The sequence below is a fragment of the Schistocerca piceifrons genome, chromosome 10 (genome assembly GCF_021461385.2).
Source record: "Schistocerca piceifrons isolate TAMUIC-IGC-003096 chromosome 10, iqSchPice1.1, whole genome shotgun sequence".
NCBI classification, from domain to species: Eukaryota; Metazoa; Arthropoda; class Insecta; order Orthoptera; family Acrididae; genus Schistocerca; species Schistocerca piceifrons.
Genome location: NC_060147.1, coordinates 8,711,189 through 8,736,933, shown reverse-complemented (window position 1 = coordinate 8,736,933; position 25,745 = coordinate 8,711,189). Strand labels below are relative to the sequence as shown.

The window sequence follows — 25,745 nt, the reverse complement described above, 5'->3', positions numbered from 1 at the left end:
CAAATGTTATCTTTATACATCTGTTGTATTATTTTAATCAAGGAAGGGTTTATGTTTGCCATACGTAGTGCTCTCCAAAGTAATTTCCTTGGTCAACCGTATCTTCCTTCATCGTCGGCGTTGTCGTTGTTGCCGTGAGGCACCGTTATACCGAGTCGAAAGGCGCGTCGATGTTAGAGCGTGAGATGTGGTCACCTTAAGCCATTGACAACACACAACGGTCATGGTAGCACCTGATTCCAGAATAGCTGCAGTAGTTAGGATCTACGAACTACTCCCTCTTGACCAGGTCCCCAAAACTTAACTCATAACGAGATCCCTTGAAAACAAACTGTCATAACGATCGTCTATAAAGGCTTCGTTCAACGAGAAGAAATGTTACAGTTTATGGAATGATAACAGATACGACCAAACTGTCTTGTCTCTTCTGCTTTATTTAACATAACTTTGTTCACAGTTTCATTTCGCATTCACCACTCATTCACTGAAACCCTTTGATGAACAGTTTTGGTTGCTTGACGCCAACAGTCAATGATAATGATACAGCCTTTCTCCTTTTTATAAATTGAAGCCCGCTCTCCACGATATAATAATAATAATAAAAAAAAAGGTCTCAATACTGCGTCCCTCGTGAGATGCGAATAGACTTATCCCGGAATTGACCGCCCTGTAGGTGTACTCAATTTAATGACCACACTTTGGTATCCGCTATTTCGTGTAACTGAATGTCCATTTGTTAGTCTGATTATACACTGTAGCTATTAAAAATTCGCCCCTATATTTTTCACAACACACAATTAGCACTTCTTTACTTGTTTTTTTTTTTTTCTAAGAGGGGGGAAAAAAAACACATATCATCGGCTTAGTTGATATAAAGCAAAACACCTTAATATGCCCAATTTTACCTCTTCTTATAGGATCAGCTACCTTACTAATTAATTTACTACATATTATTTCCAATAACACTAAACAGGTATCGCCGTTATATTTTAATGGTATTCAAAAGCATCTTACTACTATTATGACCGACCAAATCGTAACAAATCGCGCGGCGTGCGTTTTTAACGATAACTTTACGCTATTCAAGTTCCGTTACAGCTATCTTGACTCGAGTTTTAAATAATGATGGTGACATGGGACAGCCCTGTGAAAAGGCCTTTGCTTGTTCTGAATTTCTGTGAAAGTTTATTACCAACTTTCACTTGGCAAATGTTATCTTTATACATCTGTTGTATTATTTTAATCAAGGAAGGGTTTATATTTCCCATATGTAGTGCTCTCCAAAGTAATTTCCTTGGAACAGTATCATATGCTTTTTCTAGATCTATGAAAATTAATAGTATATATTTTGATTTTTTCCTATGTTTCTCCAAAATCTGTCGTAATGTGAAAATATGGTCTACACATGATCTCCCAGCCGTGAATCTACATTGTTCTTCTTGGGTTCTAAAATTTTTTCCAGTTTATTTTTAATTACTTTCGCAAAAATTCTCATTAATGTGTTTGTAACACAAATTCCTCAATAGTTTGAGCAAATTTTGCCATCCCCTTTCTTAAATATGGTATTAATGTAACCTAGCTACGTCTTGTTGGGTATTGAATCTGCATGTACCATTTTGTTGAAGAGCTGTGTTATCAGTTTCACAATTTTGTCACCACCATATTTCAGACACTCCAGACTGATATTGCCTGGTCCCGGTGATTTACCATACTTTCCTGTTCTCAATGCCTGAAGTACTTCACTTTCTAAAATCTGGATCTCATCATCTTCATGTCCTTTTTCTTCCACTGTTCCTTCTTCTAGATATTCTCCTCTGTCCTCATTTAATAAGTTTTGGAAATACTCTTCCCATTCCTTTTGTGTTATCAGTTGGAGATTGGTTTTGCTTTTTGTATCCTGTCAAAGCCCTTTTAATACTGACCATGCTACTTTTGCTATTCCCCTTAGCACATGATCTTTCCCATGCTTCATTTTTTGCCATCCTTATTTTTTTCATCACTTCATTCTTCTTTTCCCTGTATATTGATCTTGTTTCTTCTGATTTATCATTCAACCACTGAAGGAACGCATTTCGTTTTTATCTAATGAGGACCTCTATTTCTTCTGACCACCACTCTGCTGCACGGCTGTGGTTGCTATCTTTTTTACCCAACACTTCTGTTGCTATGATTTTCACATTAGTTTTCATATAGTCATATATTTCCTCTGTGCTTCCTTCAGATTATTCAACCAGTTTCCTTTCCACCCTGGCCGCAAAGAGTGTTCTGATAATTCCATCTTGTAGGCTGTCAATATTAAAAGATAAATTTTCATCTTTCTCAGTCTGGTTCGTTTTATTTATGTTACTTGTATCATTCCTTGCATTCTTCCTGTGGAAAAATCTTCCATTCCTTCCATTCTTAAACAATAATACTGCAGTTAATTTACTTGAAATAAACTTCATAAAGAAAAATTCGCAATTTATTACTCCTCAAAAACATGAGGAGATGAAATTTGCAGTGAGCTAAATGATGTTTCTGGCTCAGTTAGTACAGCTAACTTTAAGCACTCGGATCTCCTCTTTTCTGAAAAACATTTTACGTTTCCAAAAACATACTACTTTTGAAATTACTTCCAACATAATTTCTCATGTTTCAGGATGTTTCATTCTCAACTTGTGATTTTTTTTTTTTCCACAGTTCAGTCCCACAATCTTGCAGCCATTATTTTTCTGATTACTAAAGTGCCCACTTTCACAAGGAAAACTTACTAGTTTACTAATTATTCAGTCTCCAAATTTCCAATTTTAGTAATTTTTTCTGATTGTGGGAATCACCACAGAACTGTTTTCACAACACAGATCCTATAATTTTGTCAATCTCTCATTATCGAACCCACAGTTAAACAGACTTACACCACTGCATCTAGCCACTTGTTGACCAGTCCAGTGTGGCAGTAGAAGACAGCAAAAGAAAACCAAAAGTTTAAAATTTTGCATTTCAGGAACAGTTTATATAGGAGGATCTGACCGTCAAACAAATTCCCATATGAAGGACACAGTAATAGGCATCCTACGTGTGGAGAAGCAACAGAACGAGATGAAAACAAATATGTCACTAGGTTCAGATGGAGTCCCAATTCAGTTTACGAAGAGTACAACACTGCCCCCTTATTTATCTTGTGTTTATCACGAATCTGTCACTCAGTGCAAAGTCCCAAGCAACGGGGGAAAATCACAGGTGACTGCTGCATACAAGAAGGGTAAACGAACAGACCCACAAAATTAGAGACTGATATCCATATATCAGTTCGCTGTAGAATTCTTGAACATATTTCAGTTCAAAGACAGTAAACTTCCGCGAGACAAAGAAGCCTCTGTCCACAAATCAGCATATCTTTAGAAAGATTCCACATTCCTAGATTTCCAAAAAGTATTTGACACAGTGGCCCACTGCAAACTGCTAACAGAGGTACGAGCATACAGAACATGTTCCCAGATATGTAAGTGGCTCGAAGAATTCTTAAGTAACAGAAACTTGGTAGATTTTTCTCAATGGTGAGTGTTCATCAGAGGCAAGGATACCATCAGGGTAGTGTGATAAGACCCATTCTCACTCTCTGTTGTTGTTGTGGTCTTCAGTCCTGAGACTGGTTTGATGCAGCTCTCCATGCTACTCTATCCTCTGCAAGCCTCATCATCTCCAAATGACTACTGCAACTCCATCCTTCTGAATCTGCTTAGCGTCTTCATCTCTTCGTCTCCCTCTATGATTTTTACCCTCCACGCTTACTTCCAATAGTAAATTGATGATCCCTTGATGCCTCAGAACGTCCCCAACCAACCAAACCCTTCTTTTAGTCGGGTTGTGCCACAAATTCCTCTTCTCCCCAATTCTATTCAGTACCTCCCCATTAGTTATGTGATCTACGCATCTAATCTTCAGCATTCTTCTGTAGCATCATATTTCTAAAGCTTCTATTCTCTGCTTGTCTAAACTGTTTATCATCCACACTTTATTTTCATACATGGATACACTCTACACAAACACCTTCAGTAAATACTCCCAAACACTCAAGTCTCTATTTGATGTTAACAAATTTCTCTTCTTCACAAACATTTTCTTGCCATTTCCCGTCAACATTTTATATCCTCTCTACCTTGGCCATCTTCCGTTATTTTGCTGCCCAAACACCAAAATCTTATCTCCTAATTTAAGTGTGTCGTTTCCTTACATAATTCCCTTAGCATCATCTGATTTAATTTGACTACATTCCATTATACTTGCCTTGCTTCTGCTGATGTTTATCTTATCTCCTCCTTCCAAGACACAGTCCATTCCATTCAACTACTACTCCAAGTTTTTTGCTGTCTCTGACAGAAATACAGTGGCATCAGCAAACCCCAAAGTTTTTATTTCTTCTCCCTGAACTTCAATTCCTACTCCAAAGTGTTCTTTGGTTTTCTTTACTGCACGTTCAACGTACAGATCGAAAAACATGGGGAATAGGCTACTACAACCCTGTCTCACTCCCTCCTTAACCACTACTTCCCTTTCGTGCCCCTCGACTCTCGTAACTGCCACCTGATTTCTCAACAATTTGTAAATAGCTTTTCTGTCCCTGTATTTTATCTCTGCTGCCTTCAGAATTTCAATGAGAATATTCCAGTCGACATTGTTAAAAGCTCTCTACAAACATTATAAACATAGGTTTGCATTTCCTTCACCTATCTTCTAAGTCGTAAGGTTGGTATCGTCTTGCACTTCCCTACATTTCTCCGAAATCCAAATTGATCTTCCCCGAGCTCAGCTTCCACAAGCTCTTGCTTCTCCTGTACAGAATCCGTATTAGTATTTTGCAGCCATGGGTTATTATACTGATAGTTCAGTAGTTTTCCACCTGGCAGCAACTGCTTTCTTTGGAATTGGAATTATTAAAGGTGTTTAGCCTGTCTCATACACCTTGTACACGTGATGGAAGAGTTTTGTCACGGCTGGCTTCCCCGGGGCTAAGAGTAGTTCTACTCCAGGGGCCTAATTTTGACTTAGGTCTTTCAGTGCTCAGTTAAATACTCCTCACAGTATCAAATCACATGTCTCATCTTCATCAATGGCAGCTTCCATTTCAATAATATTGTCTTCAAGTTCATCTCCCTTGTGCAGACGACCAATATACTCGTACTCCTTCCATGTTTCAGCCTTAGATTATTTGCTTAGTACTAGTTTGCTACCTGAGCCCCTGATATTCACACAGCACCTTCTCTTTCATCCAAAAGTATCTATAATGTCACTGTGAAGGGGTATCTATTTTTCTCATAGTGAAATATTCTTCTACCAGGTGTACCGGTATGAAATGAGCATTTTTTTGTGAAAATGAAACACTAATTTTGAATTGAAAAGTAAAAACATTTTATTCAAAGTACTGCTCATTGCTTTCTATACATTTTGACCACCTTTCTGGCAATTTGTGGACACCACGCCAATAGAAATGTTCATCTTATGAAGCAGACCAATCAAACACCCAATTTTCGACTTCTTCGTAGGAATCAAAGTATTCCTCGGCCTATGCGTGTCCCATTGATGAAAACAAATGGTAGTCGGAAGGTGCCAAGTCTGGTGAATACGGCAGGTGGGGTAGCAGCTCCCAGCCAAGTGTTTTGATTGTATCCTGAACCAGTTTTGCTTTGTGTGCATTGTCGTGTAAAAACATTACTTTGCCATGTCTTCTGGCCCATTCAGGTCTTTTTTCAATCAATGCATAGTTCAAATTGATCATTTGTTGCCTGTAGCGATTAGTATTCACAGTTTCACCGGGTTTTAGAAGCTCACGGTACACCACACCTTCTGATCCCACCAAACACAGAGCACTGTCTTCTTGCTGAATCGATCTGGTTTGCAGTCGATGTTGATCGTTGTCGCGGATTAACCCATGATTTTTCCCATTCAGGATTCCTAAAATAAATCCATTTTTTATCGCTAGTAACAATTCAATGCAGAATTGATTTTCTTGAATGTCTTTGAAGCAAAATTTGACAAATGGTTTTTCGGTTTTCCATCTGGCTTTCATTCAATTCATGTGGCACCCATTTTCCATACTTTTGGATCTTTCCCATAGCTTTCAAACAGTCAGAAATTGTCTGTTGTGCAACATTTAGCATTGCTGCCATTTGCTTCTGACTCAAAGTATCATCTTCATCCAATATTGCTTGCAATTCGGCATCTTCGAACTTTTTTTTTGTGGTCTTCCACATTCTTCATTTCTTACATCAAAATCATTATTTCTGAACCATTGAAACCATCTTTTGCATGTTGCTTCTCATAGAGCACAATCACCATATGCCTCGACAAGCATTCGATGTGACTTTGCAGCACTTTTCTTCAAATGAAAACAAAAAATTAATGCTTTCCGCAAATCATCACTTTCTGGTACAAAATTCGACACTGTTAACACGATGAAAGCATACGATGTTGTTTGTTCCATGACTTGATGTATACTAAATATCTTTGACAAATGTCATACCAACAAAACAAAAAAAATTAAGGCTCATTCACAACAAATGTTCCCTATCGACATATTTGTATCTGAATGCTCATTTCATACCAGTACACCTGGTAAATACTTACATTTGGCCTTATGTTTAGCCATTTTACAGTTTCTGTCAATTTCATTTTTTTGACATCTGTACTCCCTTTCGCCTGCTTCATTTTCTGTATTTTTATATTTTCTGCTTTCATCAATAAAATTCAATACCTTCTGTGTTACCCAAGGACTTCTGCTAGGCTTTGTCTTTTTACCTGTTTGATCCTCCACTGCATCCACTATTTCATCTCTCAAAGGTACCCATTCACATCCTACTGTTTCCCTCTCCCCTGTTCTAGTCAGTCGCTAACTAATGCTGTCTCTGAAACTCTCTACGACCTCTGGTTCTTTCAACTTATCCGTGAACCATATTCTTAACTCCCAACCTTTTTGCAGTCTCCACAGTTTTGATCTAAAGCTCATAACCAACAAGTTGTGGTCAGAGTTCACATCTGCTCCTGGAAATGTCTTACAATTTAAAATTTGGCTCCAAAATCTCTGTCTTACCATTATATATGCTATCTAACCTTCTAGTTCTCTACATCTCTTCCACGTATAGAACCGTCTTTTGAGATTCATAAACCAAGTGTTAGCGACGATTAAATTATGCTGTGTGCAAAATTCAACCAGGTGGCTTCGTCATTCGTTCCCTTCAACCATTACACAAACATCTACTACTTTTCCTCCGCTTCCTTTTCCCACTATGAAATTGCAGTCCCCCATCACAATCAAATTTTCATCTCCCCTAAGTATCAATAATTTCTTTTATCTCACCATACATTTCTTCAATCTCTTCATCATCTGCAAAGCTAGTTGGCATATAAACTTGTGCTATAGGTAAGGGATTCGAGCCTATCTCAGTCACGATAATGCATTCACCATTCTAGTAGCTCACATACTCCTGCATTAACCTATTTGATTTTGTACTTATAAAGCTGTATTCTCCAGATCAGAAGTCTTGTTCCTCCTGCCGCCGAACTTCACTAATTCATAGTACATCGAAATCCGACCTACACATTTTCCATTTTAAATTTTCTAACCTACCTGCCCAACTAAGGGATCTGACATTCCATGCTCTGATCTGTAGAACACCAGTTTTCTTTCTCCCGATAATGACGTCATCCTGAATAGTCCCCACCTGGAGATCCAAATGGGGGACTGTGACCTTCGAAATATTTTACCCGAGAGGAGGTCGGGTTGGGTTGTTTGGGGGGAAGAGACCAGACAGCGAGGTCATCGGTCTCATCGCTTTAGGGAAGGACGGGGAAGGAAGTCGGCCGTGCCCTTCCAAAGGAACCATCCCAGCATTTGCCGGGAGAGATTTAGGGAAATCACGAAAAACCTAAATCAGGAGGGCCGGACGGGGGATCGAACCGTCATCGTCCCGAATGCGAGTACAGTGTGCTAGCCACTGCGCCACCCCGCTCGGTTACCCAAGAGGACACCGTCATCATTTAACCATACAGTACAGCTGCATGTCCTCGGGAAAAATTATTGCTGTAGTTTCCCATTTCTTCTCTATAGGCACAAGTGATGTGGTAGACAGGGTGAGCAGTTTACTGACGATGCTGAAGTGTACGGAAAGTATCATCTTTGAGTGACTGCAGGAGGATGTGAGACGACTCAGAAACAATTTCCAGTTGACGAGATGAATGGCAGCTAGCTGTAAATGTAGAAAAATATAAGTGAATGTGGACGAGTAGGAAAATCAATCCTGTAACGTTCAAATGCAGCACGACAAGTGCACTACTCGACACAGTCACGTCGACTAAATATCTCGGTGGAGCATTGCAAAGCGATACAAAATGGAACTAGCGTATAAGGATAGTAGTCAGGAAGGCAAATGGTCGATTTTGGATTATTGAGAGAATTTTATGAAAGTGTAGTTCATCTGTAAAGGAGACTGCATACAGAACAGTAATGTGACCCACTCTTAAGTACTGTTCAAGTGTTTGAGATCTGCACCAGGCCGGATTAAAGGAAGACGGTGAAGCAATTCAAGGATGGGCTGCTACTGTAGGTTCGATCATTGTGTAAATATTGTGGAAATGTTTCCAGATCTCATATAGGAGACCCTGGAGGGAAGATGACATTCTTTTTGAGGAACATCATTGAGAAATTTTATAATTATATTTATCCCTGAGACATTTAAGTCTCTTCTTTATCTACGATAATGACTGAAGCAGAAGAAATGAATTAAAATTTGTGCTGCGGCCAGGACGAACCTGGGTCTTCTTACTTGTCAGGCAGACGTGCTAACTGTTACACTATGATTAACAATGCTGCACAATCTACACAAGTTGAGCGCCCTCCCCAACACAAACTTCAGTTCATATCTTCAGCTTATTTTCCTTTACATTGTCACTACTGCCAGGGCTCTCCTGCACCAGATTAGCACCCCAGCATTGGACAAAATGGGAAAGCCCTGTACCGTGGGTGATCTTATAATTATATTTATCCTCGAGACATTTAAGCCTCTTCTTATGCTTCAACCATTATTGTAGATAAAGAAGAGACTTAAATGTCTCAGGGAAAAATATAATCATAAGATCTGTAAGATCTCCTATTATTGTAGACTATTGAGAAAATTTAAAAAACCGACATCTTAAGCCGATTGCAGAACAATTCTACTACTGATGACATTCATTTTGTGTAAGGAGCACAGACATAATATGAGAGATATTAGGACTCGTATGGAGGCATATATCATCATCATCATCATCATCATCAGTTATCTGCTATATTAGCAGGTCCTTTGCCTCTCCATTTTCTGCGATCCATTGCTTCCTTCTTAAGGCTGCTGTATGTTGTACCGTCCATCACGTCATCCAGTATCTGGAATCTCTTCCTTCCTCGCTTCCTTTTCCCTTCTACATAACCTTCTAAAGCTGTTTTTATCAGTCCATCATTCTTTCTTAATATATGCCCAATCCAATTTCTTTTTCTTCTCTTTATTACATCTATAGTTCAATTCTTTTATCTTGGCGGCTCGCGCATGCCCGCCCAGACGCGGGAGATTGCTGCGTTGCCAGTTGCACACGACGCACGCGCCAATAGAAGCAGCGCCATAGTATAGCATAGTGCGCAAGCTTACGTTTAGGGGGGAGCGCGCAGTTCATGAAGTAAAGCCACCGTGGCCGCATTAACCCTTTCGCTGCTACAAAGACGTGCTCCCTGCATTCCGCGCTGTGCGCGATTTTGTCACTGCACTGCTCGCCTGTGCAGACACATCGTGTTCCCACTGCTTTGACACTCTTATCAATCGATTCCACAAAAACTATTTGGCCCAAAAATTAGATTTTTATACATCTTCTTGACTGATACCTTCCCCCCATAAATGACTTAATTTTGTTTCGATGTTCAACGTAGTTATTATGCAGCATTAAATATAGTAAACCATTGCACGAAATTTTGAAGAGTTTGCAGAGGTAAAAGTCCATAGAGTATACTTTCCGTATGGTCGATTTTAGTTGCCACAATGTTGAGAATGAAATGTGGACAAGATACCTAAATTTCATATAAAATTTATTGTATAACAATAGCTCATTTAAGTACCACATAGGTGTCGTATGTAATATTGAGCCGGCCGCGGTGGCCGTGCGGTTCTGGCACTGCAGTCCGGAACCGCGGGACTGCTACGGTAGCAGGTTCGAATCCTGCCTCAGGCATGGATGTGTGTGATGTCCTTAGGTTAGTTAGGTTTACGTAGTTCTAAGTTCTAGGGGTCTTATGACCTAAGGTGTTGAGTCCCATAGTGCTCAGAGCCATCGGAATCATTTTTTTGTAATATTGAGAAATATTCCGTCTTTCGTGACTGTAACAAAAGTTTTATTTACACTGAGCACGTTTGGCTTTATTTTAAAACACTTCAATCAATCAAAAGGAAGTAGACACGATACATTAAACAAAACTGTGGACTTACCAAAACATTAGGACTTGAATATACCGTCTATTAGTGAAGTGCTCTGAGCTATGCCAGATATAATTTTTTTGTGTGGCACACACAAACATCATTTATTTGCTAAAACACTGATCTGCCAACACAAACGTTGAATATTGTGTTACCGCAGCACAAAACTACGAAAGGTGACTTGGCAATGGAGGAGACAAAATACTGTCCACTGAAGATGCTTCAAAAGAGAGAAATGCGTCTGGTCTAAATAAGCCCCTTATTACAGTTGCAGAAGAGGAATATATTTCAGTACCATTGGTAAAACTGAGACTGTGGAACAAAAACAAGAAAGAGAACATGAGTACCAGTGTGTATGTGCCATACCTTTCCTTGATTGAAGTGCTTTAAAATAAAGCCAAACGCGTCCGGTGTAAATAATACTTTTATTACAGTCGCGAAAGACGGAATATTTCTCAATATTACATACGACACCTATGTCGTACTTAAATTAAATGAGATATTGTTATATAGTAAATTTTATATGAAATTTAGGTATCTTGTCCACATTTCATTCTCAACATTGTGGCAACTAAAATCGACCATACGGAAAGTATACGCTATGGACTTCTACCTCTGCAAACTCTTCAAAATTTCGTGCAATGGTTTACTACATTTAATGCTGCATAATAACTACGTTGAACATCGAAACAAAATTAAGTCATTTATGGGGGGAAGGTATCAGTCAAGAAGACGTGTAAAAATCAAATTTTTGGGCCAAATAGTTTTTGTGAAATCGAATGATAAGTATGTCAAAGCAGTGGGAACACCATGTGTCTGCACAGGCGAGCAGTGCAGTGATGACAAAATCGCGCACAGCGCGGAATGCGGCGAGCACGTGTCTGCAGCAGCGAAAGGGTTAATGAAGAGACAAAGCACTAGAAATTTCAAAAAATTGCATTCAAACGAATATAATTCGTGAAGTAAGGCACTTCGATATTGTTTTTAAATAATGAAAATATTAAGCACCGCATAAGGTTTGAACTCATAACCTTTCACACAGCAGCCCAATACCTTAACCGTTACGCTAACGCACCTCGTCTGACTACATAACGCCATAGGAGTATAACCCGTCACGCAAAATACTGACAAACACTGTTGGTATGACTATGAATTACTCACACTTCGTCGAAGTACAATGGGAAATAAACAAACTGCTGTTCTTTATGGCGAAAAAGCGGTTCGTGAGAGTGATACAAACACCTTTCCTTGCTATCGCCTGAATTAGGAGTCTTATTGCTTGTTTGGTTTAATTAATTAATAGAATATGAAGCAATTGGTATAAAGAATGCTTTTTCCAAACTTTGTATAAAAGAATGTCTGCTATCAAGACATTCCTTTTGTTCTACTACTTTATTTATGACTGAACGTTTCTAAAACTGAAGACACTCGTCCATGCTCTGCACTGCAGTCGAGATGTGGCAACGTCGTTCTCTGTTCATTGGCTGACTGTGTTTTGTGACGTCAGATGCGCAGAACGAACCTAAACTCGGCCTCCAACATAAATGACGCGCACTATAGTAACTGTCTTTTCTCTCCCACTCTTCTCAGTACCTCTTCATTTTTTACTCTGTCCATCCAACTTATTCTTTCCATCTTCCGCCATGTCCAGATCTCAAAAGCCTCCAGCCTTTCTCTGTCTTTTTTCCTCATAGTCCATGTTTCAGTGCCATATAGAACAACACTCCATACAAGACATTTTATGAGTCTCTTTCTGAGTTCTCTGTCCAGACCGCTGCAGAAAATTCTTCTTTTCTTATAAAACGCCTCTTTTGCCATTGCTATCCTTGTTTTAATTTCTGTGGTGCACTTCCAGTCGGTGTCTATCCTGCTTCCAAGATACTTAAAATTTTGCACCTGCTCTAGTATTTCTCCATTCAGCATAACTTTTATTTCCTTATTTCCTCCTAGTGCCAATACTGTTGTTTTATTTGTGTTAATTTTCATTCCATATTTTTTTCTGTTAGTTGCAATGGTGTCCACCAAATCCTGTAATTCTTTTTCCTCTGTGGCTAGAAGGACCATGTCATCAGCAAATCTCAAACACCCTACTCTTCTTCCTCCAATTTCTACTCCTTTGTCATCTAATGAGCATTGGTCAATCATATTTTCCAAGAAGAGGTTGAAAAGAGTAGGTGATAAACAGCATCCTTGTCTTACTCCTTTTCCTAGTCTGATCCACAGTTTGTACTTTCTCCTCTCACTTTAACTGAAACTTTTTGATTAAGATATAATGAGTTTATAAGTCTTCTGGTTTTCCAGTCAACTCTATTTTCCCTCATTATAGTTGCCAGCTTGTCCCAAACCACATTGTCAAATGCCTTTTCTAGATCGATGAAGTACATATATAGGTCTCTTCCTTTTTCAATAAACCTTTCTCCTAAGATTCGTAGGAGCCCTATTGCATCTCTGGTGCCCGTAATCCGTCTAAAGCCAAACTGCTCCTCGCCAAGATTCTCCTCCATTACTTTTTCAAGTCTTTTATTAATTATTCTTAACATCACTTTGGCTGCATGTGAAATGAGGCTGATTGTCCTGGAGGCATACAGTCAGTCATTTTTCCCTCAATCTATTTGGAAGTGCAACAGGAAAAGAAAACAACTATGAGATACCTTCTGCTGAGCACAATACGGTGGCTTTTGGCGTGTGTACGCAGACGTAGGTTCCTCATAAGAATTTCCTGTCCACTGATTTTGCTCTCTTTCAGGTTCATATTAAAAGCATAATAACCATTTCTGAGTTTTATCCTTACACTCAGCTATAAATAGGCGTGCAAGACAACGCTTCATTCAGCGAGAGCCTGGCAAACGGACTGCAAGCTTTTACACGTCTCTATCAATTATATCGAAATATCTTTGTGAGCTTCGAGTGAGTCACTCACTAGATTCCTTCCACTGAGTGAACAACATGTAGTCCATAACAAATTAAAGTGAATATTACAACCAGACCACAGGTCTCAAACACTATGTTCACATTGTTTATTGATGACTCATTTTGTGGGAGAGAAGTTTCTGCATGCACCATACGAGCGTATTTCCGATTTAATCTGCCACCTATGACATCCAAGATTATTGAGGAGTGTAGTTTACTGATATGGTTTAAACATTATGAGTCCTGATTGTTAATAAATGGATCATGCTGCGGTGTACTGTGGGTCTCTAGAAGAGCATAGCGTTCCAAAAAATTGGAAAAGGGCACAAGTCATCCCAGTTTTCAAGAAGGGACATCGAACAGATGTGCAGAACTACAGACCTATATCTCTAATGTCGATCAGTTGTAGAATTTTGGAACACTATTACGTTCGAGTATAATGACTTTTCTGGAGACTAGAAATCTACTCTGTAGGAACCAGCATGGATTTCGAAAAAGACGATCGTGTGAAACCCAGCTCGCGCTATTCGTCCACGAGACTCAGAGGGCCATAGACACGGGTTCCTACGTAGATGCCGTGTTTCTTGACTTCTGCAGATAACAGAACGCAGCATGTCATTCTCAATGGAGAGAAGTCTTTCGAAGTAAGAGTGATTTCAGGTGTGCTGCAGGGGAGTGTCGTAGGACCGTTGCTATTCACAATATACATAAATGACCTTGTGGATGACATCGGAAGGTCAATGAGGCTTTTTGCGGATGATGCTATGGTATATCGAGAGGTTGTAACAATGGAAAATTGTACTGCAATGCAGGAGGATCTGCAACGAATTAACGCAAGGTGCAGGGAATGGCAATTGAATCTCGATGTAGACAAGTGTAATGTGCTACAAATACATAGACAGAAAGAAAGATTCTTTATCATTTAGCTACAATATAGCAGGTCAGCAACTGGAAGCAGTTAATTCCAAAAATTATCTGGGGTTAGGCGCTAGGAGTGATTTAAAGTGGAATGACCATATGAAATTTATCGTCGGTAATGCAGTTGCCAGATTGAGATTCATTGGAAGAATCCTAAGAAAAAGCGGTCCAAAAACAAAGCCAGTACGTTACTGTACACGTGTTTGCCCACTGCTTGAATACTGCTCACCAGTGTGGGATCCATTCCAGATAGGGTTGATAGAATAGATAGAGAAGATCCAACAGAGAGCAGCGCGCTTCGTTACAGGATCATTTAGTAATCGCGGAAGCGTTACGGAGATGATAGATAAATTCCAGTGGAAGACTCTGCAAGAGAGACGCTCAGTAGCTCGGTACGGGCTTTTGTTGAAGTTTCGAGAACATACCTTCACCGAGGAGTCAAGCAGTATATTGCTCCCTTCTACGTATATCTCGCAAAGAGACCATGAGGATAAAATCAGAGAGATTAGAGCCCACACAGAGGCATACCGACAATCTTTCTTTCCACGAACAATACGAGACTGGAATAGGAGGGAGAACCGATAGAGGTACTCAAGGTACCCTCTGCCACACACCGTCAGGTGGCTTGCGGAGTACGGATGTAGATGTAGATGATGTAGATCATCATAATATCCATTATTGTGTCTTAATAAACCTGAAGAAATTGTAAAGTAACTGCTGCAGCTCTTTAATGAATGTCAGTTCTACTGTCTAACAACACAAGTGTGATGAGTGACTTCAGAGAATGAGATAACCGGATGCGCATTAGCAGATCGGGTAAGTAAGACACTATTGCGAGTGGTTTTCATCAGAGTATGAATTGAAATCTGCCATCTTCACTTTGAAATTGAATAAAATCTCCCGGCAACGAGGACTTCAGTGCATGACGGATAGACACATTTGTCTTGTCGACACTGTAATGACTGCTCGAGCTGACGAGTGATTGCACAACTGAGCTTTATATTCCCAGGCACCGGAGGAACGCTCGAGTGGTCGCACTGCTTCAGCCCAGTACGGAGCTGAATGACCCGAAAAGTTTTCACCGATGTCACTGTAGTTTTTATTCTCGAGCTAATTAATAACCCAAACAAAGAAAAGTGCACTCTCTGGCAAGATATTTACGCTAACAATCAGAATATTACAGAACACTCCAGGCAATCCATCAACGCTGACGAAACAGCAGTTGCTGGAAGAGGTTCGAAGAGGTGGATACGCTCGGCCTTTACTACGAAGTCAATTACCTGAGGCCAAGTCCCCACGAGACTCAGGTGTCCGCACATCAGCTACTGAATAGAGGAGCCCGGTGGAAACTGAGCATCAGTTGGTAAGGTAATCGACTCCGACATTGCCCGACACTCGATAAATGGCTGTACTCCCGACTGTACACCAACCTTTGAGAGACACTGCCCTAACACTGGACCGAAAGTCACAGAGAGAACGATATTCCGAGGAAGCTCACAGCCACAACTTATGGAACAAGTCCTCAAGTTCAGAGAACTTCCGAACGAACTTCCGCTCTCGCTCTGTATGCGTCAGCTGCAGAGTGTGACTTCCGTAATTTTGTGGGTCCTTTCTTTTACTTTCTTATATATGGGAGTCACCTGCTCTTTTTTCCAGTCACTTGGAACTTTTTGCTGGGTGAGAGATTCACGATAAATTCGTGCTATGTAAGGGGCTTGCTGTGGAGTACTCTTTGTAAAACGGAACTGGGATTGTATCTTGACCTGGCAATTTATTTGCTTTAAAATCTTTCAGTCGTTTCTCTATGCCAGCGACACTTATTACTATGTCGTCCGTATGGGAGTCTGTCCGATGGTCGAGTAACAGTACATTTGTACAGTTCTCCTGTGTAAATATTTTCTTGAACATGAAATTTAACACTTGCACTTTTGTTTTGCAATCTTCAAATGCCACACCACATTGGTCAAAAAAGGACTGACTGGAAGCTGTAGACTCGCTTAGAAATTTTACACAGGACCCTAACATATACTAGAGGAAGAGGTAACAAAGGTGCTAAGAAAGGCAAGAAATGGAAAGGTAAGTGGATGAGGAGTAGTTGTTATCGAACTGTGGAAATATGGACCACCTCAAATGTTGAGTTTTTATATGTACATTGTTCAATCAGGTTAAGGAGGGAGACAAAATACCTAGAGAGCTGTGTGTATCATACGTATCTGCTATCTACAAAAAAGGAAACAAGAACTACCCAAATAATTATAGGAGAATTAATATTAGGGCTTCTGTCAACAGAGATTTTAGTGCGGTACTGAAAAACAGGTTGGAGGACGAGATTGAGGGAAAGATGAGAGAGGAACAGGCAGATTTTCCCATTGGACACTCCTGTATGTATAGTATTTTTAGCCTTAGACACATAAGTGAGGAACTATGTTCTAAGGGTCAGGAAGTACACCTAATTTTTTGGATTTAGACAAAATGTACGACTCTGCACCCGTTAATGGACTATGGAAAACAATGGAGTATGTAGATGTAAAAGCACAACAGATATCTCTAATTCAAAAAATATACCACAAATCATACGCAGCAGTTAAAGTAGGGAGAAAGTTGAGTGAGACAGTCCAAACATGAAAAGGACTTGCACAAGGCTGCAGCATTCAGCAACCCTGTTTAAAATATATATGCAGTATATACCGGAACGGTGGAATCAGTCATGCGAAGGTATGGGATTTCCTTTCTGGCACCTATTATCTACTAATTATTATCTGTCAATTATCATGTACGGATAGCATAAAGTAGAGAGGATGTTAAATACATGATACAGAATTTAATGGAAGGATTTGAACACGGCGGGTGTAGAATAAAAATGAGCAAAACAGGATATCTAGTAGTGGGAGGAGATGGAAGTGATATAATGCTGCCACAAGGAACTATTACGGCAATAAAGCAGTTTAAATACTTAGGATTGCTTATCCCTTTCTCGGGAAGCTGTGAAGCAGATGTGGAATGAAGGATCCAGCAGGCAAGAGGAGCAATTAAAACGGTAAATGGAGTTCTGTAGAGCTGGGCAGTATCAAAAGAAACAAAGAAGAGGATTCTGAAAATAGTACTGGAAAGTATACTGACATACGGTACAGAAGGACGAGCCTCAGGGGAGCGGCAGAGAAGAATAGTACGGGAAGTAGAGATGTATAGATGCCAGGATATTCAGAACAGAATGGAGAAGAAATGCAGAAATTAGGGAGATAATGGATACAGAACGACTAGTCATGCAAGGAGCTGAGAACAGAGCTCTTAAACGGTACGACCACGTACGGCGAATGGAGCGAGGGCTACGGCCAAAAGTGATCCCGGAGCAGTCGCCACCAGGAAGGAGGAAGTGTGGACAGCCGAGATTAATGTGCAGAGCAGGAGTAACTGGAATGACGAGGAAGCGAGAACTGAAAGTGGAAGACTGCCAAGATCGCGGAAGCTGGCGAATGGGAATACAGGGCAATGTCAGAGAGTGGAGAAATTCACAGAAGTAAGTATTGTAGTCGGACAATTTCGATGTCCACGAGAGCTCGTCTGCCCTAGTTTCAGGGACACGAGAGGACTGCAAAGCGACAACTGACAACCTGTGGCTCCGTCGGCCACTGTCCAGTATCCAGTTACATCTCAGCAGAATCCCAGGAGGGGAACGTCCCGAGGGACGGAGGAGGGTGTCGCTCCTCCGGCTGTGAATCGAAAATAGACACCGCCGACGGGTGGGAGGTCGACGTTCCCGAAAGTGTGTGGGGAAACACTAGGAGGAGCGGTCCCGACCACAAGCAGAACAGATGTAGTCGAGCAGCCCCGAAGGCCTGACGACGAAGGCATGAAGTGCAAGAGTACCGCCAGTATAGAGGGTGACCTCGCCAATGGCAAAGCATCTCTGTCGTACTTCGGAGATCGTATTTCTTCTCGGCCTCACAATAAGTAATTCAATCGATAGTCCCGGATTTACTTTTCTATTTGGAAGAGAGTGTAAACTGGTGAACAGGGTGAATGGTGAAACTTTCCTGGCAGATTAAAACTGTGTGCCGGATCGAGACTCGAACTCGGGACTGAGTTCGAATCTCAGTCCGGCACACAGTTTTAATCTGCCAAGAAAGTTTCATATCAGCGCACACTCTGCTGCAGAGTGAAAATCTCATTCTGGAAACATCCCCCAGGCTGTGGCTAAGCCGTGTCTCCGCAATATCCTTTCTTTCAGGAGTGCTAGTTCTGCAAGGTTCACAGGAGAGTGTCTGTAAAGTTTGGAAGGTAGGAGACGAGGTACTGGCAGAAGTAAAGCTGTGAGGACGGGGCGTGAGTCGTGCTTGGGTACCTCGGTTGGTAGAGCACTTGCCCGCGAAAGGCAAAGGTCCCGAGTTCGAGTCTCGGTCCGGCACACTGTTTTAATCTGCTAGGAAAGTTTCATATCAGCACACACTCTGCTGCAGAGTGAAAATCTCATTCAGGGTGAATGGTGTTCCCCACCGTTGACACACAGGAAAGGGGTGGGGTTGGGCGAGAGACAAAGATAGTTCTAGTGGAACGTACATAAACAATCCCTACACATGAGGCTGCCATTAGAGCAAGAAGAAATGTGCCGAATCTCGTACATTTGAAGCTGACGCCTTCAGCCGACGTGCCACCTTCATAGGCTGAATGAAGGGCCCCGTATCAACTCTACTGTTCTCTGGTCCCCAATGGGTGTGGAGGACAAAATGCAAACCACCGCTCCAAATTAGCGTGTAACTTGTCATCAGTCTGTGAAAGGAAGTTGCAGTGGAAGATGACACCCATACAACACTGAGACTGTTGTGGAAGGTGGCGGTTACAGAAACATCACTTACCTCGTCACAGGCAGGCGGCACTCACGACTGAGCGTGGTCTGCCCTTTTAAACAGAACTGAAGCAGTTCTAATTTTAGAGAGTGCTCCTAATTTCCCAACCCTGCCCTCAAGATGGCAACAAAGAATAATAGCTCTGTAGTCAAAAAGGATTCCCTGTCAGTCCTAGTGCAAAGTAAATAGTGTGGAGAGTATTTCTCTCCTCATCTCTCAGCCCTACATTTCTCCCACAAAATAACACGGGAAGGAAACACTGCGAGCTTGTATCTCTCCGCGCTGTAGTAATCCCCGCATTCAGAAGAGACCCGCGACTGTGCATCCACCAGTGGTAAGATAAGAGAAATTACGGCTCGTACAGACAATCAATAGTTTGGACAAGAAGAGAATAGAAGCTTTCGAAATGTGGTGCTACAGAAGAAAGCTGAAGATTAGATGGGTAGATCACATAACTAATGAGGAGGTATTGAATAGAATTGGGGAGAGGAGAAGTTTGTGGCACAACTTGACTAGAAGAAGGGATCGGTTGGTAGGACATGTTCTGAGGCATCAAGGGATCACCAATTTAGTATTGGAGGGCAGTGTGGAGGGTAAAAATCGTAGAGGGAGACCAAGAGATGAATACACTAAGCAGGTTCAGAAGGATGCAGGTTGCAGTAGGTACTGGGAGAAGAAGCAGCCTGCACAGGACAGAGTAGCATGGGCAGCTGCATCAAACCAGTCTCAGGACTGAAGACCACAACAACAACAACAACAACAACCACACGGAGGCATACAGACAGTCCTTTTTGCCTCGCTCTATTTGTGAGCAGAAAGGGACAGGAAATGACTAGCAGTCGTACCATGTAACCACTGCCGTGCACCGTATGGTGGCTCGTAGAGTATGGACCCAGATGCAGATGTAGATGTACATTTCATTTCTTAAGCAAATTTGCAGTTCTGCACCAACTGAAAATGTTTCTATTCAGTCAATATAACAGCTTCAAATCCAGGAAGACAGAAATACATTCACATAATAGTGTTTTCATATAAAATAAATCTAACTTCGATACAAGTTTCCGGAAACCAGATAATACTGTCATAGTCAATCATTCAAAAGGTATATTACACTTTAACACAATTTTAAAGGCACCTAACAAGTAAACCCATTGTACAAAATTTTAAACATGGCTGAAGCAGCAACTGTTGAAAAGCTTCAAGGTAAATAATAACAGCCAAACAGTTGCAGGATAAAGATTTATTGACATACTTGACCACGGTTTCGGTATATCTAAATGTACCTTCATCAGAAGCAAAAATGCATCTGAACAGAAAGACACCTTCATTAGAAAAAAACTTAGCATCATAACTGACAGAAGAAAAAAACAAACACTTATTGCTTTAAGTAACCATGAAAATCACCAAAGTACTACAAGCACAAAAACTTTAAGTCACTTACTAAAATCACATCCTGCAGTGGAGATACATAAAACAATCATGTCAAAGGCGTTGGCAGTAGTTAAAATTAAAATATCAGTTCCATCTGTCCAGTATAATTATGAAGAGATGGTTGATGCGAACACGGCGTATTATCAGTACTTAGCCTGTGAACTAGCGTGCAGAGGGTGTGGAAGCACTAGGGCAGACATTTTCACTGAGAGAGAGCACTTGTGGTATGTGTGAGACACTTGCGCACATTAAGACCCAGGGATACATACCTATGGTTTCACACCCTCTTCACGCTAGTTCACAGGCTATGTACTGATAATATGCCACATTTGCATCGACCATCTCTTCATAATTATGCTGGACAGATGGAACTGATATTTTAATTTTAACTACTGCCAACGCCTTTGACATGATTGTTTTATGTATCTCCACTGCAGGATGTGATTTTAGTAAGTGACTTAAAGTTTTTGTACTTGTAGTACTTTGGTAATTTTCATGGTTACTTAAAGCAATAAGTGTTTGTTTTTTTTCTTCTATCTCAGTTATGGTACTAAGTTTTTTGCTAATGAAGGTGTCTTCCTGTTCCCGTGTATTTTTGCTTCTGATGAAGGTATATTTAGATATACCGAAACCGTGGTCAAGGATTTCAATAAATCTTCATCCTGCAACTGTTTGGCTGTTATCATTTACCTTGAAACCCATAGTACTTTTCTACTAGAATACCTGTTAATTTAACAACAATATTGGTTAACTAAACAAACACTGATTTTTTTATCTTGTTTCTCAAATCTTATTACGGTTACTGCACAACCTAGGTTTCGGGTTATAAGCCTATTTTCAAGTACGTTACTGATTCCAAAGATGATAAAGCAAAGACAAACATGATTAGGCAAAGATAAACACCTCAAAATGGCTAAACATAACTAGGAATAAAGCTATGCAATACACGAACTTTTTTATGTATTCGTGGATGCAGACCCAAAGTTTTACATCTATCTATGAGTTGTGATATCATCTGAAGGGAGGTGAATAATTGAATTGGGTTTGCTAATTAAACAATAAGTATGGGGATATACACATCGGTATTTCAATTTCTAGAATTTCTAACTGGAGGAATTGTGATCCCTTTTCCTCTGTGTTTAAGACTTCCACATCTGAAACTTCCTGGCAGATTAAAACTGTGTGCCAGACCGAGACTCGAACTCGGGACCTTTGCCTTTCGCGGACAAGTGCTCTACCAACTGAGCCACCCAAGCACGACTCACGCCCCGTCCTCACAGCTTTACTTCTGCCAGTACCTCATCTCCTACATTCCAAACTTTACAGAAGCTCTCCTGCGAACCTTGCAGAACTAGCACTCCTGAAAGAAAGGATATTGCGGAGGCACGGCTTAGCCACAGCCTGGGGGATGTTTCCAGAATGAGATTTTCACTCTGCAGCGGAGTGTGCGCTGATATGAAACTTCCTGGCAGATTAAAACTGTGGCTGAGCCATGTCTCCGCAATATCCTATCTTTCAGGAGTGCTAGTTTTGCAAGGTTCGCAGGAGAGCTTCTGTAAAGTTTGGAAGGTAGGAAGCGAGGTACTGGCGAAAGTAAAGCTGTGAGGACGGGGCGTGAGTCGTGCTCGGGTAGCTCAGTCGGTACAGCACTTGCCCGCGAAAGGCAAAGGTCCCGAGTTCGAGTCTCGGTCCGGCACACAGTTTTAATCTGCCAGGAAGTTTCATATCAGCGTACACTCCGCTGCAGAGTGAAAATCTCATTATGGTGACTTCCACATATGTTACGTGCGCTCACATTCAGAAAGAACAGAACACCTCAAATGACTAGAGATAGGATGTTCCTATTCACACGACTTGTACATTGTATGTTCTGCAGAAATGATTGGCATTTCAGTCACCTCGGTTCAGCACGTGTCCCATTGCCAAGCAGGCACAGGATCTGCCAAGGGCCCCGATAACTCGTTCCGTGCGTGACGGCACTGACGCTTATAATGCGCCAATGGCATCCTGTGGTACAGCCGTTTGTGCTGCATTCACCTGGTTCCAAAGTTCATCTGTGGCGGTTCGTATTGGCTCACAGCTCGGCACCTGTCGTCTCACCGTATCCCACAGGTTTTCTACTGGCAATAAGTCTGGTGATCTGGTGGACCAGAGCAAAGGGTGAACATCCTGTGACACCGAGGAGGTGCACATTTGGGCAGCAGCATGTGATCGTGCATTGTCTTACTGAAAAATAGCATCTGCAGTGTCGTGCAGAAAGGGTACGCTTACAGCTCGCAGGATGTCATTAATGTAGGTCAGACTGGTCACAGTACCCCGGAGAACCAACTGTGATTTGTGGTTATAACCAACAGCACCCCACACCGCATGGTGCCGAGTCGGTGCTGTACATCTCGTGCGAATGCAGTAACTGCGATGCTCCTCTCCCTGTTTGTGGCGAAACAAAATGCGGCTATCATTTTCAAACCGACAGGACCCGGATTCGTCCGAAAACACAATGTGAGGCCATTCTTGTCCCCAATAACATCATTCCACACACCATTGCCATTTAGCACGTTTAGGCACATTCGTCAAAGGTTGGCGGAGAAGAGGACGAGGTGCACATAACCTGTGCCGTAATAAACAGGACGGGCTGTCACCTCCGATAATATACAGTGTGTTCTGTCCTGCCACCCGGACGAAGTGTCCATCTTCTCGGGGTGCAGTCTCAGCGGTGTGACCCGACCCAGATTGTCGCGTTCTTCGGCCTTCCGTAAACCGTCCCGCAAACACCCATCGCACTGCCGACACACTTCGTCCCACACGAGCAGTAATTTCCCGGACGGATGCATCGTATTCTCTCGTGCCAATAATGCGGTCTCTTACAAACTCACTGATCTGACACTAAAATCCGTGCATATATCTGCAAGGCATCCTGCACGTCTGCAAAAATCACAAAGGTCCATTACTGTCACTTTATAGTGACGACGAGAGCTGCGGGCACAATTTACTGATATGTAATGTTGCGCCACGATATTGACATTGACCTCTAACCTTTGGGCTAACGTGGTTCAGATTTCTGCACAACATACTAATGTACGTGTCCTGTGGATATAAAAATCCTATCTCTAGTCATTTGAGGTGTTCTGTTTTTTTTCTGAACATGAGTGTATTTGTAGTTTTTCATAAGACAATGTTCCACAAAGGTTGAACTAGGCCTCTACAATCTCCAGTTTCTATGATGTTCTTTAACGCTGGTGCAGACTGATCTCCCAGTCTTCCAGTGTAGCAAGATTGACACTCCCGGTATATGATCGTAAGAAACCCCACTTTTTGTGGTAACTGGTTGCTTGTATTTTGCATTGAACAAGCAAATACCTATTATCTGAGGGGTGTAGAAAAGCACACAGAAACCATATATCTCCAAAATGTTACTTATCCTTTTGACCTTTTTCCTATAAAAAGTAATTTGCACCATTTCTTTTCCACTTTGTCTGTGTTGTTCACTGGACACAACAGAAACCTGGTTTGCTTCTTCATCTCTTTACTTAGAGTTCTGTCGCTGATGTCAGGATCAAATTCATTATTTGTGGCTATCGTTTTTATCGTATTAAGTTCACAGTCGCAGTCGTCTCGAGACGTGGGAATAGAAAGGAGATGGTGGATCGTGTGACAGAATGCTGCACGTTATAGGCTGTAGGGTGTTGCGGAGATACCAGGATGAATGTGTCAGTAAAAGAGTGTTTTTTATAAATTTTAAATTTGTGGTTGCTGCCTTCTAACTTTAAGCTAACGTTCAGGAAATTTATGCTAGGTTCCCCTAAGTCCATGGTGTCCTTTATATTATTGTGCCACTGATTCATTTTTCTACAAATTTATGGAGTTGTCTGTTAGCACCTTTGCACATCAAAAGCAGAGATCATCAACATACCTGTAGATGATACCACAGCCCCTAGATAGAAGTAAAACTTTGGTCCTCAGACCGTGAATAGATTAAAAAAATTTCTAGGCTGAGGCATAGCTTTATTATGAGGTACGTTTAGTCATCTTAGTGTAATTGCTGAATTGTACAATTCCATATGAAATTTGTCAAAAAATGGCCATTAAAGTAATTTTACATTAAGCCAAGGATTGATACTCTAAGATATTGAAATTGTTTATCTTTGCCTGATCATCATGTTTATCTCTGCTTTATCATATTTGGAATTAGTAATGTACTTATAATGTGAAACTTAAGTTGTGCAATAACTGTAATAAAATTTGTGCAACAAGACAAAAAATTGGTGTTTGTTTGGTTAATTTACAATACTTAACCAAGAACCTACAGTTAATTCGATTAAAAAAATGATTAACTCATATTTTCACAATTTATAAATGTAACATTTTAGGAAATTCTGTGTAGGAAAGTTTTCTCTTCAACAAAAATCATTCACTGTCTGAGACACAGAGAATATGTTGTCATACTTAACAGTTTGTCAAAATTCAAGTCTTCAGTGGAAGAGCCACTGACACCAAAAGTGCACTTTAACCCCGAAACTCTGTGCAAGCTGTTTCAGTAACTTCCAGAAAGTGTAATTATGGAATTATATATCGAAAGGAAAATTCAATATAGATCAATGTTAGTTTACAAAGAGATCAAACTTCAAATACCGACTTCAGAGACATTTTGAAGAAGAAAAAAATTGTTTCTGGCTTTTGGAACTTTAAAGTTCCACCCTGAGGGAGAGGAGAGAAGGGGACAGCTCCCTCTCGGCCTCTGCTCATGCTTCATAACCTCCCCTGCCAGATGCAGCTTCCTTCCCGTGAAGAGAACTTCGAATTACCGAAAGCTAGAAATATATGTTTTTATTTTAAGTGCTCGTGATGGTAATACTCAAAATCTCTCGCCCCAGAAGTAAGCACCTGCCAACTGTTCTCCTTCCTTGTAATTCGACACACGTTGTTCTCAACGGAGAGACATCTACAGACGTTAAAGTAACCTCTGGCATGCCACAGGGGAGTGTTATGGGACCATTGCTTTTCACACTATATATAAATGACTTAGTAGATAGTGTCGGAAGTTCCATGTGGCTTTTCGCAGATGATGCTGTAGTATACAGAGAAGTTGCAGCATTAGAAAATTGCAGCGAAATGCAGGAAGATCTGCAGCGGATAGGCATTTGGTGCAGGCAGTGGCAACTGACCATTAACATAG

The 25,745-nt window shown here is 41.0% G+C and overlaps 1 protein-coding gene across 1 annotated transcript in view; it reads right to left on the bottom strand.

Annotated features, from left to right (window-relative positions):
* Nucleotides 1–25,745, bottom strand: part of LOC124719025 — a 47,102-nt gene that overhangs the window by 7,979 nt on the left and 13,378 nt on the right. The gene's annotated exons all lie outside the window — the stretch shown is intronic.